This window comes from Tupaia chinensis, unplaced genomic scaffold (genome assembly GCF_000334495.1).
Source record: "Tupaia chinensis unplaced genomic scaffold, TupChi_1.0 Scaffold000007_1, whole genome shotgun sequence".
NCBI lineage: Eukaryota > Metazoa > Chordata > Mammalia > Scandentia > Tupaiidae > Tupaia > Tupaia belangeri.
This window is the reverse complement of record NW_006159436.1, coordinates 2,281,090-2,286,739: the sequence shown is the minus strand read 5'-3', so window position 1 is coordinate 2,286,739 and position 5,650 is coordinate 2,281,090. Positions and strand designations below refer to the sequence as shown.

Sequence of the window (5,650 nt, the reverse complement as noted above, 5' to 3'; positions counted from 1 at the left end):
TTTGTAAGAAACCACATGGATTGAGAATGATTAAGCCTGGCTTCGTCCTACGATTGTGTTATCAATTTTCCCATGACAATTTTGCACAATATTACATTTAGACCATCTTTGGATCCTGATTATGTTACATACTCATCTAATGAAACTTCAGGGGTATTTGCAGCTCTTTAATATGATTTAGGTTTAATGTTATTAAAAAGACACAGACAAAACTCAGAAGGAAATTAGAAATAAAATTGACACAACAGGTTTTCAATTCCACAATGCACTAAATTTGGGGAAATTTATCACAAGTGGGAAGAGTTCAAGTCATGGCAACGGTTGCAAAGCTAACCGAGAGCTCATGAGGAAGACTTCACAAAGAAGGATCCGTTTCTGTTTAGGTTCTAGAACATAGAATACCTGTCTGCTCACCACCCTGAAAAGAATTCAGCATTTGAGTCATTGTACCTGCCTCTGGGGCCAGTTACTGTCTGGGGCCCTTCACTAGCTGCAGAAATTTGATCTTCTCTAGCAAATTTCTGGCACAATGCATATAGGAGGAGAGAAAATGTGTAGAATAGTGGAGGCAAGTGTAGTTTTGTATGGTTGCTCTTATTCATCCCAGAAATATCTAAGACTATTTATTGCCCAAATAAGCACTGAATATCTGTTATGGGTCTGATCACTGAGGATGCAATAACAAACAGTTGAGAAGGTTTCTACTAGGAAAAACAGACCAATAGATATTAGTGAGCAATAAAAAAAATCATATATAATTTGTATAATCATATGTGATATTTGTATGATTATACGACCATGTGAGCATGAAGTAGAGAATTAACATAAGATGATGTAGGGCCAGCCCCATGGCCTGGTGGGTAAGGGAGTGGGATCTCACATAGCCAACCATGTGGTTTGAATCTTAGCTCTGGCAGCTCAACCATGTGAGCAAGTGCTCCAGATCCCGACAGGAGGGCAAAATGGAGGAGGAAGGATTGTGGCGTGATCACGCTCCACTGGGAGGTACTTTTCTCCTCTCCTCTCGGTCTCTTTATGGTGAGTGCATGCCACCTCAGGCAAATTTTGAAAAATAAACAAGATGGTGTGTTAGAGAATGACTGGGTGACCCCTCGAGACTAGCTGGCCACGGCCTCTGTTCTGACAGGCAGCACTAGAATCTGACGTGAGGGGCGAGAAGGCAGCAGCCATGTGAGATTCAGGAGCGCTCAGGGCAGACGTCACAAACTTAGTGAGTTGAAAGGAAGCTGGTGTGGCTCGGCGGTGACCACTGAGGGGCACTGGGCATGGGTGGAAAAAGATGTATTGTGTAAACATTGCTTTTAAGAAGGTAGTGTATTTATGATCTATATATATTAACATCAGACCAAGCCAGTGTTAAGCTAAGACACATTGTTAGAGATAAAAAGGACCAGCAGATGGTGTAGTGGTTACGTCACTGACTCCCAGATGGCGGACCATGGTTCGGGGATTGCAAAAGGGAGTTAGTTGTTAGTTAGGTTTTAGAATTTGGTCTTAATGGGTGGTAATTAGAAGTTCCCCTAGAACCTGCCTTGGAACGTGATTGTAATGTAAGTGTGAAGCCCTCATTCCTTCATAGTATCCCAGGATGAGGCCTGTCATTGTGATGAGGTCACACTGGGACAGCCCTCCATGGTGGGTTTATAAACCAAGGGACTGAGACCAAAACAAGGGACAAACCGGGTCCTGCAGATGGTGTGGTGGTTAAGGCGCTGGACTCCTACATGACCAAGTCCCAGACCTGGTGGCTTCAAAGTCACGCAAGGCGCATGTGTGCATGTTCCCGGGTGCCCAAGATCCCAGGAGGAGAGTAGAGGAGAAGGGATAGGGCATGACCATCCCTCTAGGGGGGTGATTTCTCACTGTCCCTGTGTCTCTCTCTCTCTCTCTTTGGCGAGTGCACTCTCTCTATAGCACCCTTCCCCTCTTTCCCCACCCCCAAAGAGAGAGAGAGAGAAACTGATGGATACACAACACACTCTGCTTCTGCTCAAAGCTGTGCCTTCTGGGACCAGCAGTTGGTGTAATGGCTATGTCGCTGAACTCCCATGTAGTCGACCGCGGTTTGAGTCCCGGACCCGGTGGCTTAAAACTCACGCCGGGCTCATGTGTGTGCGTGCCCAAGATATCAAGAAGAGAGTGGAGGAGAAGGGATTGCGGCGTGGCCCTCCCCCCTGGGGGGTGATTTCTCGCTTTCTGTCTCTCTCTCTCTGTCTGTCTGGTGAGCGTACGCGCCCTATAGCAAAAACCTCTCCAAATAAAAAGGCTATGCTTTCTGTCATTTTGCTCTGCCTTTGGACTTCCCAGCAACCAGAAAGAAACTGGTCTGTTATTCCTATAGAAGGAATTTTATAAATAAACGTCTTTTAAAATTTTTTAATAAATCACCCAGCCTCAGGTATTTCTGATAGTAACACAAAAACATATGAAGACAAGAGTAAATACCAGAGGGTAGGGGTGATCGGGAGCCTCGCAGCTGCTGCCTGCCACCCTCGTCAGTGAATGGAAGCCATTGGATGAGAGGTTGATGGGAACTTCATACAGAGAGGCACGAGGCGTCACCACCCAAGCCCACTGCTTAGTCTTAAACTCACTGTAAGGGACAGACAATTCCGTCTGTTGTGAAGCAATGCGAAATTCCCAGAGTCACCAATGAAGCATTTTTTTCCAAAAAGAGGTGAGTGACAACAGTAAAACATGATTCTGTGCAAGACAGACTTATGTGGGAAGGTTACTGGTTCATTTATGGAGATACCCCCTTCTCCTTCTTTTAAGAATTATTTAATTTAATTTAATTTTATTTAATTTAATTTTATTTTGACCAGAGAGGGAGAGAGAGGGAGAGGGAGGGAGAGAAAGAGAGAGAGAGATTGGGAAAGCGAAAAAACAAGCTGCCAGTTTTGGGACTTGAACTACAATTAACCATGTAGGAGTCTAGTGCTGTTAACCACCTGCCGGCCCCTGGAGAGTTCTCCTAATACGTGGGGCACAGGTGTGCCAATGATCTGGGCTAGCGGAGGCGGGGAATGGGTCACCCTATTTGGATACTGTAGAAGGGGCTCTCTTTCTTTCTCTCTCACTCATAGGATAAATAAAAGTAAATAAAAAAGTAAATAAAAGTAAATAAAAAAAAGAGGTGACTCTGACTATAATCCTTTAGTAATTCAATAAAATGTGTGTGTTGGGGGGACAGTATAGAAAGCAAACATAGATACCAGAGACAGTGTGGGAGGAGAGTGGGATTATTTAGTGGAATTTATGTGGAATTAATTAGTAAATTTCTTTTTTTTTTTTTTCTTGGAGAGGTTTTTGCTATAGGGCACATGTGCTTGCCAGACAGAGAGAGACGGTAAATTTATTTCTAAATAAGTTTATGTAATAGACAAACAAGTTAAAGGACATGAGAAGGCAGGACTTTGTATAGGAACGATAGACCTAAATCTTCAGTGAGGCAATTGCACACACACCAAAAAAAAAAAAAAAGAGGGATTGTACGGAGCGGCCAGATCTGGCCAAAACACTAGTGACTTTTAAAGTAGATACGGTCTTTGTGCTGACGCTGCAGGGCAAACAAAAGCTCTAATAAACACATGAGCTACTTTTTGCACTGTAGGACAGTAAATTAAAGGAAGCTGGGTGTCAGCCAGAGAAGGCCAGGGGAGGCTTGTTTCGAACCACAGGACGCACGATGCTCCACAGCTGCAGTCAGCAATAGAAAACACCTGGTTTTACCTTCCGCTTCTTCCTTCCCCATTGCTCTATGAAAGAATAAAGCTGGGAATGGCTCAGTGCTATGGTGATCTCCATCAGAGACCCCCAGTCTGCCTGACCCCTGCTTTTCCCTCCTCGTGTGTCTGTTTTTTCCAAATCCACCACCACTTCCACTCGGGGTCCACATCTTCTTGCCTTGCAGGCCGAGGCAAGGGATTGTTTTTGATTTAAAAAAACGTACTCTGGGGTCAGCAGGTGGCATGGTGGTTAAAGTGCTGGACTCTAACATGGCCAACCATGGTTAGAGTCCCTGATCTGGTGGCTTAAAATTCACTCTAGGCACATGTATGGCCATGCCCAAAATCCCAGGAGGAGAATGGAGGAGAAGAGATTGCAGCATGGGCTTCACCTCTGGGGGATTGCTTTTTTCTTTTAACTTTCCCTCTCATTGTCTTTCTCTCTGTATCTCTGACTTTCTCTGGCAAGCTCACACACTCTATATGGTAAAAACCTTAGGAAAAAAAAGAACCTTAGGCCAGTTAGTGGTGTGGTGGGTAAGGTAGCTAAATCCCATATGGCTGAAAGCACAGTTCAAATCCTGGACCCAGTGGGTTGTAAAACATGGTGGGCGTGTGTGCTTGCCCAAAATCCCTAGAGGAGAATGGAGGAGAAGGGATTGCAGCATGGCCATGACCCCTTGAAGGTGCTTTCTCTCATCTTTCTCTAGCAAGTGCACACACCCTGTAGCAAGCAATAAAAATAATCTTAAGAGATCTAATACCCAAATAGGATCCTTAGACTTTGTTTCCCAAAGGTTTAGACAATCACACAAACCACCTAGAAAAAAGGACAGTTTTGAGACAATGAGGGATTTTTGAATATGGATACAAAGATGGTATCAGGGAATTATTGTTGATTTTTCTTGGTAAATAACAGTATTATGGTTATGAAAAAATGTTCCCCCTTTTTTTGAGATGTGTACCTAAGTATGTATGGGTAACATCTTAGAGGCTAAAATCTCTTAGCGGACAAAGCAAACACAACAAAAGGAGTAAATAAAACAAGTGTGGTAAAATCCTAGCTATTGAACCTAGATGAGGGGCATATGCAGGCTGACCATGCAGATCTCTCTAGTCTTATGAATGTTTAAACATTTTTAAAATTATTTATTTATTTATCAACTTAATTATGTTTTAATTTTACCAGAGAAAGACACACTGAGAGAGAGAGAGAGAGAGGGAAAGTGAGAAAGCAAGACGAACCGTGGTTGGCCATGTGGGAGTGTCCAACACCTTAACCACCACGCCACCTGCTGGCCCCATGAATGTTTAAACATTTTGATAATAAAAACAGGAAGAAAAGATACCACAATAGACTAGTTTTATAAGTGAGTTCTAACTAGACTTTAAAGATTTTTTTTTTTTTTTTTTTGGCTATAGGACGCACGCGCTCGTCAGACAGAGAGACAGAGAGACAGAAAGTGAGAAATCACCCCCCCCAGGGGGGATGGGCACACCGCAATCCCTTCTCCTCCATTCTCCTCTCGGGATCTTAGGCACGCACGCACACGCGCCTGGCATGAGTTTTAAGCCACCGGATCCAGGACGCGAACTGCAGTCAACTATGTGGGGGTCCAGCGACATAGCCATTATGCTAACTGCTCGTCCCAAGAATAAATATTTCTAACATTTAAATATCTGAGGCTCATTAAAAGAAAAATTCCCCAATTCACTTTATGAAGCATGCATAACTATAAAATTTTAAAAACTTTTCTTAAAGTACAACATACATGAGGAAAAGATTACAATGATAAGCAGGCAACTTGAGAAATTTTGACCCAGTGAATACTCTCCTGTGCACACAGATGAAAAACATGATAAAAGATCTGGAAATCTCCTTCCTGTCCCTTGCAAGAGAC

General features: G+C 43.4%; 1 pseudogene; it reads right to left on the bottom strand.

The window, feature by feature from the left end:
* Positions 1-3,775, bottom strand: part of LOC102475273 (adenylosuccinate synthetase isozyme 2-like) — a 20,568-nt pseudogene extending 16,793 nt beyond the window's left edge.
* Positions 3,776-5,650: the final 1,875 nt, after the last annotated feature.